The 12,735-nt window shown below is 47.2% G+C and overlaps 1 long non-coding RNA gene across 3 annotated transcripts; it reads left to right on the plus strand.

Annotated features, from left to right (window-relative positions):
* Nucleotides 1-4,127: 4,127 nt before the first annotated feature.
* On the plus strand, nucleotides 4,128-9,337 carry LOC116787428. 3 transcript variants are annotated; one of them, XR_004357285.1, is made up of 5 exons: nucleotides 4,128-4,219; nucleotides 5,219-5,353; nucleotides 7,766-7,825; nucleotides 8,731-8,831; nucleotides 9,080-9,337. It is a non-coding gene; the product is annotated as an uncharacterized LOC116787428 (long non-coding RNA). The 3 variants fall into 3 exon arrangements; XR_004357287.1 differs by lacking the exon at nucleotides 4,128-4,219 and adding an exon at nucleotides 4,792-4,976; XR_004357286.1 differs by lacking the exon at nucleotides 7,766-7,825.
* Nucleotides 9,338-12,735: the final 3,398 nt, after the last annotated feature.

Consider the following 12,735-nt stretch of genomic DNA (forward strand, 5'->3'; position numbering starts at 1 on the left):
TTGCTTGAATCCAGTGTCTGACTAAACTCAGTTCAAGATGTCTGTAGAGACCAGAGTTTAAATCTTAAGTGGTGTTGACTGCCTCTACTCTGTCATCACCTCCGAAGGTTCTTGGTGGTTTTTGGGATGCAGCCCCTACATGTCTTACATGCACCACAAAAGACCTTAAAAAATTCTTCCCAAAGTGAGCACAGGCTTCCTGAGCAAGGGAGCCTCCTCCTTAAACCTTTCTGGCATGACATCTGCAGTCTGCTCTGGGGCTCGGGATGGTGATCTGCAAAGGTCCCTTCAACCCAGCCCATTCTACAGTTCTGTGTGGAGATTCTGGAACCAAACAAAAGAGCAGCTCTGTGGTAAAATGAATCGTTGTGTTAAAAATACACAGGAAATACTGCATTTCTTCAGTATCGCTAAGAATTGTAAGTAAACAACTATATTTTGAAAATAAAAATGAAAGCTGGGTTCAAGAGTGTAATCCTACAGGAAATGTAGTATTTCTGGAACAAGACCCTGTTTCTGTCACAATTTCCAAGCTCCCTTTTTGAAATTAGAATGTTACTTCTCCTTCAGACTGGCTTTTCTAATGGTCTTCCTTGTAGATGCTGACAGACTAACTCACTTCAACTCCAACTCAGTCATTTTAAGTGTAGGACACTGTTAGTCTGTCAAGGCATCCTGCTGACAATGTAGTAAAATAATACAACCACCAGAAATCAAATGTGCTTTAACTTTTGGTAAGCCCTGAAGTGGTCCAGCAGTTGAACCAGATGACTGTTGTAAGTCCAACTGAAAATATTCTATTATATTGCCATTCTATTTCTATTTCACGCAAACAGCTTGCATGACAAAATACTTCTCTTCTCCAGTTACTTCGAAAAAATGGAAGAGTAGATGGAGTCAGACTCAACCACGATGGCTGTGCCACTGGGATGCAGATGTATCTAAGAGGAAACAATTCCAGATGATAAAAGCATACTGGTGGTACAGGAACAATTTTCACACCTGCCAAAAGACCCACTGTGTTTCTTGCACTAAGCATGAAATATTAAAAAATATACATATAAACATGCTTCCTTAGACCTTAAGATATACAGAGAACCTCTTGCTTTACTCAGGACTCAACTCCAAATCACTGCTTTAACAGTAAACCATTATTCAGAGGTAAGAGCATGAAAATGAATACACCGTGTCAAAACACACTGAGGTTTATGCACCATTCTGGGTTTTGGTGGTGGGTTGTTTTCTCTTTTGTTGTTGGTTTTTTTTTAATTGGAGCATGATTCAATAAATAAAACTTCACACACAGTGAGAATTCTCATGGTATAAGACAAACCTCCAGCTATGTAAGCCTCAAGGAGCTCACTTACATTTCTTTTGTTAGGTCTACAACTTTCCATTTCTCTTCTTCCAGTTGTTATTGTTTTACCACTCTCTATGGTCTACATCTGGGTTTACAAGATGCTACTGGCCACACAAACCAAATTTAATATCCTCTCTTTGGTTTCCTACCAAACCACAAGACCATCTATCCTATTTTTTTGTCTAATTTTTTGTGTCTTCAATTCTTTTTCTTTTATGTAATTTTTGATCTCGGAAGAACAAGCCCAACTCCTTGGTGGTGATGCACTAATGTAACTGAAACTCGGATTTGCCTCTTAGAAACAAACTCGGTTTCCTCTGTTGACACCAATAATACTTTTCCCAAAGACTTCCTCATTCTCCCACTATTGTTTTATGTTTCAGCAGAATATTACTCTAATCCAATCATTTTTCAACCAATCTAATACAGCCCCAAAGTGGATTAGCCAGCAGGCACTGGTAGACTGCACATCCATCAGTTGACAGCTATAAAATCCTTGGATAATTAAATCCAGAGAGAGATCCAGAAAGGAAAGGGAAAATTCATTTGTCTCCTACTTCTCCATCTGTTGCTGTTCACTCCATACAATTGAGGATCAGCTCCTTGGCCTTTCTTCTCCCATCCACCCAAAGCTGGAAGTGGTTTCCACCCCTGGAGCAGAAGAAACGATGCTTCGAGAAACTGCAGGTGACCAAAGGGCGAGGAGGAGGTGTCCGATCCCCCTGCCCCCTCCATTCCCCAGCCAGGGAGCGTCTCCAGAAGCTGCACCAACGCTACAGCACCTACAGAGGGCTTTGCATTACTATTTCTGTTCTTTGAGAAGGCTATTTACTATCTGTAAGTGGGAAATTTGTATTTGCTATAAATGCTTTCTATAGCATTTTCGACATGATTCATTTCATTATGATATTCATCTAACTGAATGGGACTGGTTAGGAAGCGTGCAGACCTTCCCCCTGCTGTACCAGCACCCCCCACACTGTCCTTTTCTCCTGACATTGTCAGAGCCGCCACACTGCAAGTGCTGCTTAACCACCGCTCGTCAGTGAGTTGAAAAAGTAAAATGAAAAAAATGGAAGTTAGAGGTCTGTTTCTCCTTTTGGCTGTCTGCCAGCAGAGTAGTTGGTGGGGATTAGTGTTTGGGGTTTAGTTTTCCTGCTTTAGGGAGTGGCTGTGGAAGGATGCTTGAGGAAACTGCTTTGGTAGTGTGAAGCTAAAAGGTTTTGTTAGTTGCTTTGTGTGCATGAGACAGATGCTGTACCACATTTTTGTCAGTCTGAAATAAAATAGCCTTATTAATGGTGTGGACTCCCCCTTGCTGTCCAGAGGGTGCCTCAAACAATTACAGTGGAATGAGAATTCTGCGGAAAGAGGAAGAAGAAAGAGTCACGAGGCCCGCAAAGGACTCGGGCTGCCCATTCCACAGATCTCTAAACCTAATTTTCTTCTCCTTGGACAATGGATAAGGTTTAGGGAGACCTCATTGCGATCTTCAGCACCCTTACGAGGGGCAGTGAAGGGGCAGCACCGATCTCAGCTCTGTGTGACCAGTGACAGAACAGTTGGAGCTCTGTCGGGGGGGTTAGGCTGGATACTGGGACAAGGTTCTTCCCCCAGAGGGTGTTTGGGCACTGCCCAGGCTCCCCAGGGCAGTGGGCACAGCACCAAGGCTGCCAGAGCTCCAGGAGGGTTTGGACAATGTCCTCAGGGACAGGGGGGGATTGTTGGGGTGTCTGTGCAGGGCCAGGAGTTGGACTGGATGATCCTTGTGGTCCCTTTGCACTCCAGACATTCTGTGATTCTGTGAGAAGGAAAGGGATGATGAGCACTCAGCCCTGAGGAAGGACACCTTGCTCTCTCGCAGGACAGCGAGCTTTATGCCATGGATTGTGTTCCTCGCCCTATACAAGGTATGAATTAATCCATACCCCTTTTGCTTCCATGAAATCCCAAGCTACTTTCATACCTTAAAGGAATATTTCAGTGCACAAATACAGTGTCAGCAACACAGTACGTAGTATCAGCCCATCTTTGCTTTTTAAAAGTACGCTTAGAATAAAACCTTGATTACCTGCATAATTAATCCCCATTCACAGGAATTTGCATGCCTGAATAATTAAAGAATTAGGTTCTAAAAATGAAAAGCAAGCAAAGCCTGCATTTTTGTACTTGAAAAGCTTCAGCAGCAATCATGATAGTTCACAGCACATAAATAATTCAAACTGAGCTTTCTCGTCTTTATTTTTTTTTTCCTCGCAGAAATCCTCTTAGTGCTTCCTAATTAAATGAAAATATTTTATAAGCCATCACTTTGTGACATCACAAGAATATTTTAAACTTCGGATTAGACAAGATGGATTTGCATTTTCAGTATTGGCAATCTGATGTTGGGGGCCGTTTAATGGAACCGCAAACCACCACAAACCGGTGATAAAACAGGCACGTGCTTTTGAAAGAAAAAGAATGGGGGGAAAAAAATCTGTGTTGGGTGCCGGTCATCTGAGTTTAACTCAACATTCAATTTCACTTGGCAACTGAGTTTAACTCAGCAGTCAATTTCACTTGGCAACGTAGCACTTTATGCCTTAAACCGCTGGGGCCGTAAAAAAAACAACAACAAAACAACCGGAATCCACAAAATGCTAACGCGAGTGCCGCGCAGGTGTGCGGGGAGGGGCGGACACTGTGCGGTTCCTCAGGTCACTTTTCGCCCACAATTTAACCTTTTTTATCACCAGGGCGCCGTGAGGGCCGTGGACCGGCAGGGGGCGCCCTGCGCCCGCCGCGCGGGGCTGGCCGAGGGGGAACCTTCTGGAAGGGCCCGGGGCCGGGCCGTGCCCGGGGGACACCGTGCCCGCGGTGAGCGGCCGCGCCGTGCCCCACAGCCGCGGGTGCCGTGTGGCTGCCGCGTCCGGGTCAGCGCAGACGGGCAGGGGGAGCTCGATCGCTCCCGCCTTGGCCCGGAGCCCGGCTCGCCCCCCGCTCGGCCGCGGAGCCGCTCGCTCGGCGCTGCGCTCCCGCCCGCCTCCATTTTCTGCGCGCTCCCCCCGCGGGCCGAGCGGGCTGTGCCGGCCGAGGGGCCGCGGGACCGGGGCTGTTGAGGCGCCATGAGGGGCAGGACCCGCCGGCGCACAGACCTGTCTTCATCCTGGGCCCCCTCCGCCGGCGGGGACCGGCGCGTTCGCTCGGAGGGCGCCGCCTGCAAACACAGGCTGGAAGGAGTCGCGGCTCTCCTCCCTTACTATTTATTGTGATATATTTTGTTAACTTTTGGGCTCTCCGGAAGCAGCGCTGTGCCTGCCCCTCGGCAGCGCCCGGATTAACGCTTGTCCCGCTCGTGGCTGTGACCGAGCCCGGCCGGCGCCGTCCCGTCCCCGCACAGCGGCGGCGCTGTGTGAGATGGCGAGGCTGCTGCGAGCTGGGCAGGGACCTGGGCAGGGACCTGGGCGGGCACCTGTGCGGGGACCTGGGCAGGGACCTGTGCCAGCCCCTCTCCTCGGGCACTGCCCGAATCCCAGGAAAAACGCCCCCAAACGCCAGCACCCACGGCGCCCGCTCTGCCCTCTCCCCCCCGAAAAACCGAGCACCGGGCCCCGGAGGGTGTTTTAAAGACAAGGTTGCTGAAATCATACTGATCCTTTAAAAACGGCACCACCGGTTGTTTAAAAATACACGCGTTGCCCCGTGTCACGGTTTAGAAATGAGAGCTTGTGACTATTTCTCCTGGAACCTGCACTTTTTATTTAAAAATGTCACTAACTTAAAAATAATAATCAGAAACGCGTGCATTGCCCTCGTGTCACGATTTTTACACGAGAGCCTATTGCTACTCCTCCTGAACTCTGCGGGTTTTTTTAGTGTTCGTGAAGAGCAAGGTCAGTCCCGGGACTGAGAACTTTACTCGGGTGCGACGGTGGATTTAATTCCAGCAGTCAGCCCCGCGGCCGGGACAGAGGGATAACCGGGGATGTACCACCGTAAAACAACCCCGAGGTAGGAGTGGCACAGTCGTATGTTATCACTGCGGTTTGTCACCGTGCTCAGTATCACCCGGGGATCGTTCTGGTTGTTCCGTTTTACCGAGCACTGTCTAAACCAGACAAAAAGACAGAGCCCGGCGAGAAAAGCTGCTCCTGTTGCTGACTTTGCATTCCCTCGGATCTGATTTGTTCCCTATATATTGAAAGATATAGAGTTTTGGGTTTATATATATATAAATATATATAAAAATACATATATTTTATATATTTTTATATATAAAATCAATGTCAATCAGAATATCTCAGTTCCGGGTTTACCCTTTATTAAACTGGGAGGTTCTGCGTGGCCTAGTGCAGAGGGACGGGGTTGCTGCTTCGTGCAGAAAAGAGAAGAGACATTGCAGGGGGTGGGAAAACCCACAAAAAGAGGTTCCTTCCGTTCCCTCCATGGTGGGAAATCGGCGCAGCAGCCGCGCCGCCGGGATCCGGCAGTGCCGTGCCGTCCGCCCGTCCTGGGCTGCGATATTTGTTGTTGTTGCTGCATTTTCATTTTCGTTCTTTGCTTCGCTGAGCTCTCCACAACGTCCCGGGGTTAGGGGACTCTTCAACGCTCGCCGTGGCTGATTGAAGGTGCGGCCCCGGTGCCGCAGCCCTGCCCGGGTCGCTGTTCGTGCCGTGCGCTCCGTGTGGGTCACACACGGCACGGCCGAGTCCCGGGCACGGGGGGGCTTTTTTATTGCCCCGCCTCGGAGCGAACATGCGGTGGGTTGGATAAACCCGCCCGGTGGGTGCCGGGGCCGGCTGGGCTCCCCGCCGTGGTTTGGGGTACCGGGTGCCGAGCATCCCATGGGCCGGGGTCGGGGTCGGGCCGGGTGCTCCCGGAGGGTCCTGCCCGGAGCGCGGCTGTCGCTGTGCGCACATCCTCTTGAAGCATTCTGCGGTTAGGAGAGCCTTTTTTTTTTTTTTTTTTTTCCCCCGTTTTGGCTGTAACTTTCGCACACTGTTTCTGCAGCGCTCACATCTGTTTATGTCATCCTTGGAGCGTGGTGCAGTGAATTTGGGGTTGAAACGAAGTCGTAGAACTTATTGCTTGTTAATGTGGGTGCTTAAAGAGAGGCTATGTAAATCCGCAGTTAGGCCTTTCTTGAAAGGTGGCCTGTTTTCTCCTAAGGCTTCAGCACCCAGCCCCTTCCAGGGAGATGCACGGGAATAGTGAGTGCTTAGCAGGTTGGGAAAATACTTATCTTTGTATAAAAATGAAACCACGAGCCTTAGTGCGGTGCTCGTCTTGCAATAAGCGGGACTGATTCTGCATTTTTCTCTTTGAGAGCCCTCTCACTTTCTTCTAATAGCGTGTATTATGTGGAGAGCGACTGGAAATCGCAAAGAACTTTCAAATAAGTAAAAACTTTGACGGAGCACTGGTGATTAAATAACACAGGTCGTTAAAACAATTAGTGGGGCGTCAATGAAATAATTTATTTGCAAGGTGAATGAGAGCAGAATATTGCGGTATAGTCAGTAATTCAGTGTGAGCCCGGAGAGGGTTGGGAGCGGCTGGGTGCCGCTGGGGCCGGAGCAGCGCTGCCCCGGGACGGCGCGGCCGCAGGGGAGCTGCGGCATCGTCCGCTCGTCCCGCGAGGCTGAGGAGAGGGAGGAAAATACACCTGGATCCTGACAGGGGACACCCCGCAGGGATCCGCGGAGGGCCCCACTCGCTTCCCACCTACGTCAATAGAAGTTTTGTCTTCCAGTTCATTGAAGTACAGTCGGGCCCTCCTCGTTGCCTCCATAGGGGTTTGTTTTTTTTTTCTTCTGGAAATCCTTATTAATGGATTCGTGTGGTAAACATGGCTATAAAGTGGGCAATTAAAAAAAAAGCCAAACAGTAAAGGCACGAAATAAAATAGAATAAAATAAAATAGAATAAATAACATAGAATAAAGTAACATAGAATAAAATAAAATAAAATAACATAAAATAAAATAAAAATAAACCAACCACAAACCCCACACCTCCTGAACTCTGCATTTTTTTACTGCCTGTGAATAGGAAGATCAGTCCAAGCAAAAATATTGAAATCTTGTTTTGGAAGTCTCTGTCGTAAATAGGTCTCATTAAAAAAATAAAATAATTTCTAGTTAGGGGAAATGAATAGCTATCGCAGCCTTTTCACCCAAAATGCTCACTTCTTAAACTGGTGAGGTCATGTTTTAAATGTTCTGTACGTCTGTAACCGCGTGTTACTGAGATCTTTAACATCTACGGTGTCAGCCAATATTTTAACTACAGAAGTAATAATCAGGTGAGTGGGATTTTTAGAAACGTATCGTGTGTTTCCTCCTAAGCACGGAGACACTGGGGGTCGGGGGAGTGTCCTGCCCTATTTTTTTGCCGCCGACTCTCATTTTTTCGGCATCCACAGGCTTCCCTGGAAGATCCTGACAGTTTCGGGAAGGCTCTGTTACTTTCCAGTCATTTCCAGGTAAACTCCGATGTGGTCTCAATTATTTCCTGGATGTAAATGTTTATTATTTAAAACTAATTGCAGCAAAGTAGCCCCTGATAGTAGAACGTTTACAATGTATAATGTTGATTAGGTTTCCACAGGGAGCTGTCATCTGGATGCAAATTTTTTTCCTCCTCATTTTTACCACTGTTTCCAAATAATCCCGCGTCCTTCCAGTGGAAAAGCCAGGGGAGCGTCTTCTAAAATATTATTTAACACGAAATAACGACGCGTTTGAACATCCACAAAGTACTGATTTCGTGCCTGCCCTCAGTCTATCACCTCAAATAACATCCCACGCTGTGTTCAGGGCAGGCGCTTGCTCTCCCGGCTCTTCCTGTGTCCTATTAATAGGACAAATCCGCCCGCGCATGACCCTTCCTACAAGAATTCGGCCACAGTTTGCTTTGACTTATAGCTGGCTGCAAAACGGGTCCTTTAATTAAAAAAATACCAATACATTTTACCCTTTGAAAGCACTTCGATGGGGAGCTTGGGGTGCAAGAGTCGCACGCGTGTGCGCCTACAAACCGGGGTAGGTGCGGAGCCTCGCCCGCATCCTGACAACAGAAATCTGCTGGCTTTTAGTAAATAAAGCGTGTTTAGTTTGGTGTTTTCTTTTTTTCTCAGGAAACGCGTTTTGGTTGGTATGCAAAAAGGAGAGCAGCCGTCAGGGACTTGCCGCTTATTTCCCCAAACTTTCTCAAGCGTTGGCAGGGAGGGAGGTGAAAGCACTTGAATAAAAAGCCCCTTTTTTTTTTTTTTTTTTTTAAGAAAAAAAAAGCACGCAAACACTCAAAACCAAACAAAAATTTTTTTTTTTTTAAAGCCTCATTAAGAAAAAAAAAATTTAATAGGACACACCTATGTTTTGTTTCTAGGGTAAATTTATCCACCACTGAGGGAGAAGCCCAGCGGCTCCTGCCCCCGTGGAAAGGGTGCCGAGAGGAAGAGCTGCAGCCCGAGGCCGGCTGAACACCCGGTAACATCACATAGACCAGCATAACATCAACCCAGGTCCCGGCCGGGACCATCGCAGCCGGGGCCCCCGCGGCCAAGAAGGGGTACCTGCCAAAAAGTCAGGTCTCCTGGGAGGGGTTGGGAGATGCATTTGCTGGAAGACATTAGGAATGAAGGAAGAACAGCTGGTAGAGATGAGCTGGAAAGCTCTGTGTGTGTGTGTGTCCCCAGTCAGCACGTCCTTTCTTCCCCCCCGCTTTTTTTTTTTAGGGGTTAAAACCAGAGTATGTTTGCTCAGCAGATACCCGAAGGAGTGACCCCGAGGTTTGCTCTCCCGTTTTGCTCTGTCGGCCCCTTTGCGTTTACAGGTGGGCTTTGTGCGTTTGTTCCTCAAAAGTAGCTATTATTGCTGTTAATGATTGTAAAGATGTAAAAAAGGACGTTAGAAAAAAGTGAATTCGCAGCCTTCGAGCAGAGAGCACCCCTCGCTCTCCTGGCAGATGAAATAAGGGTGTCGACTGGGGTTAGGGAGCATCCTCCAATTTTAAGGGAGAAGTGCTTGAAGTCAAGAATGCCTCTTTTTTTTTTTTTTCCCGACTTTTTCCTTCTAGTATTAAAATCGTGTAGGAAGAAGACGTTTCTCCTCCGTGTCGTTTAGGCTAGCCCTCCCTTGGTAACTCCAGACGGGAGGGAAACAGGCGTGCACGGGTTTTTTAATTTATTTTTGGGTTTTTTAAAGATGTTTGTCACGCTGCTGCCATTATTCCAAGGATCCTGTGAGGTTTTCATTCGCTGCCCGGTTTTCAGGACTCCTTTCTTCATATTGCAGCCAACCCAAATTGAGACTCCGGAATGGAAATAAAGGGGGAAAAAAATCAAGGCAAAATAATGATAATAAAAATATGAAGCAACCTCCCCACTTCCCTCTCTATCACCCCCAAACCAAGTTGCCTCCCCGAGCAAAATTCTCCTTGAGGAGGGAAGTTACTCCTCGCCCTGTCGGCACGTTTGAGTCATTTTATTTGCCTGAACTTTGGAACAAAGCTGGTTTCCAGAGGAAATTTCCACTCCTGCTGCCGCCTCGCACCAGAGGGCGCCGGGAGCCTTCCCAGGCTTTGCTGCCTCAAGCGCTGCTGGAAATTAACTCTTTGGGCGCTCTGTCTGAAGGCTTTTCTAACCTTTTCCTTTTAAAATATACAGCTAGATTCTAACTTTTCTCCCCCGCCCTGTAAAATGCGTGTTGGTTTGTTTCGGTTTGGGTTTGTGAGGGTTTTTTCCCGCCCTTGTGTTACCCTTTCCCAGCACTTGCAGGGCTTCACACTCCCACCACAGCCCCCCAGCACTCCGAGGAGATTTACAGCTTCTCTCCGTCTCTATTAACTTGGTTCTAATTAAGTCACTGCATCACGTTTGCGTGACATTACCGTGTTTTCCCTCATAATTGTCAGGGATAAAAGTTTGTCTGGCTGTGTTTAAGCTTAAAGGGTCACTTAGGGCTCTTCAAGCAGGACCCCAGCAAAGCACAGCGCCAGGGGAAAAGCGGTGAGTGAACCATCCCAGAGCATCTCCCTGTCCCACCTCTGCTGTTCAGCTCTGGCCTGAGGGGTGCAAGGCCAACCCCTAATGTGGGGCGTAGATTAATGTGTGCTACAGGGTCAGAGCTTTTTTACATTGAGACCTGAGGAAATCCACGGATTTTCCCACAGGCAGGAGTGTGTTGGGAGGACATCAGATTTGTGCCTGCCATGTTTCTGTGCCCCAATGGCTGTATCTGATTTGGTTGTTACACACTCACTTTCTGGACTGACAAGATCATCAAAGTCCATCTCCTGGCCCTGCACAGACACCCCAGCAATCCCACCCTGTCCCTGGGAACATTGTCCAAACCCTCCTGGAGCTCTGGCAGCCTTGGTGCTGTGCCCACTGCCCTGGGGAAGCCTGGGCAGTGCCAACCACCCTCTGGGGGAAGAACCTTTCCCTGAGATCCAACCTGACACAGCTCCAAGTTCGCTACAACTCAAAGAATACTTCAAGAATAAGTAACCCAAAGAGCAAATACTGCAGGAAATTATAGAAGACTTTGCCTGTAACTGGGGATCATAAACCCTCAACTTCAACAAAAGAATTTCTTGTGTTTTTCTGCATATGCAAATACTGAGACTCAGTTTTAGTGGCAATTTTAAAATTTTAAAAATTTTAAAATTTTTTGTGACTGTTTCTTCATTTATGTCAATAATTTAGCATCTATCAGTCAAAAAAAAGGAAAATGCATCAAAGGCTGCTGAGTTTACCCAAACACAAATCCCTCTACAGGATGTGATTTCATCACTTACTAGTTCATGTTGAGTTTTATCTGTCAAGTGTGTGTGTAAGATGAGAATTCTAGTCTCAGAGCAAATAGGACAGTGTGCTGGATATTGTGAGAAGTGTGTTAAAGGGCAGCAGCAGCTTTCCCATCCCAGCCCTGGCAGTACCTGGTTATCTCAGTGCCCAGTGTGCTGTGCCTGGGGCAGCTCTGATGTTCAGAGCCCACTCTGCCACCTGCACAGGGGGTCTCAATGGACCTTCATGTCTGGCCATGGCACTGACTCACACCTGATAACTTGATTGATTTTTTTTTGAAGGAGGAGTAGAAGGGCCTTTGGAGAGACTTCTTGACTCTTGGAAAAACTCAGGGGGAAAAAAATCGTGTTAAAAGGCATCTTGGCCCTTCTGCCATTTTCATTGAAGCTGACGGTAAAACCCTCTTTCACTTTACTGGGAACAGGACTGAGCCATTTAAAATGCTATTTTGTAATATAAATCTTTTAAGTCTTAAATATTTCCATACAGTGCAGCAAAGAAGTTTCAAACGTCATCAGAAAGACTGCTTCTTGTTAGGCTGTTACAATGTGCTATTTCTGTTCAAATAACTTTTACTAATATGAGAGACAAATACATTTGTACAGTTTGGGAGCCTGACACTGCAGTTGGGTGTTTGCAGCTTTTATACATTAGCCTATTTAGGACAATAACTCTTCAGTTGCATGAAACAAAGCCCAGATGTTTCTCAGCAGCATTTCCTCATCAGGTCTTTTAGCTGAGCCTTTCTGGAGTGTAGTGTAGAGTGTGGTTACAGTTAAAATATAATATAATACGAGTCAAAATATTCCAAGAGTCTGAAGGGGTGATGTGGCGAGGCACAAGTAGGAAGGGGGAAGAGAGACACTGAAGGAGGAAACAATCTTCTTCTCCAGCTAAGCCGAGTCCCCACCCGTGGGACCGTGAAGAACTCTTAAGTTCTCATCTTTGGATCTTCTTCCCTCCTTGGCAGTGACTTTAAAAAGGATTAAGTGAGAGAACAGCAGCAGAAAAAGCCCCCAAAATACCATGCTCTGGGAAGGTCAGGGAGGTTGCCTTCTCCAGATGTACAGGGGCTCCAGGGTTCAAATTTGAATCTCTCTGTGCTGAGTTGCTGTGATGTCCTGCCCAGCATCCTATCTTCCCACCCAGGAATATATTGAGGGCAACACAGTTTCCGTGGATTAGTTATTTGTTTTCCCTGGAGTTAGCCTGGCTGGGTAAGCACAACTGAGCAGCATTCATGTAGTCATACAGGTCTCACCAGTGATCTCCCAACAGGGGGGTATTGTCCAAGTGACAATCTACCTGAGCTTGTGCCAAATGCCACTACAAGGCTCTCTTTTCTTTCTGTTTCTGGGTGTGTTGTGTCCAGTGGCAGTGTCCTATGATAGCTTTTCTGGGGAGGAACTGTCTGTATAGCTGGTGTCTTTATAGCACCTTGTGCAGTGGCCAAAGCTTACAAATACTCCAGAGGAGTAAAATGTAAGAACTATGGTAGAACAGCCTCCTGTTTTGATGAAAAGTTGCTAGCAGTTATGACATAATTAACTTAACCAACAAGGCAATAAAAATTAGGTGCCCTG

The sequence above is a fragment of the Chiroxiphia lanceolata genome, chromosome 5 (assembly GCF_009829145.1).
Source record: "Chiroxiphia lanceolata isolate bChiLan1 chromosome 5, bChiLan1.pri, whole genome shotgun sequence".
NCBI classification, from domain to species: domain Eukaryota; kingdom Metazoa; phylum Chordata; class Aves; order Passeriformes; family Pipridae; genus Chiroxiphia; species Chiroxiphia lanceolata.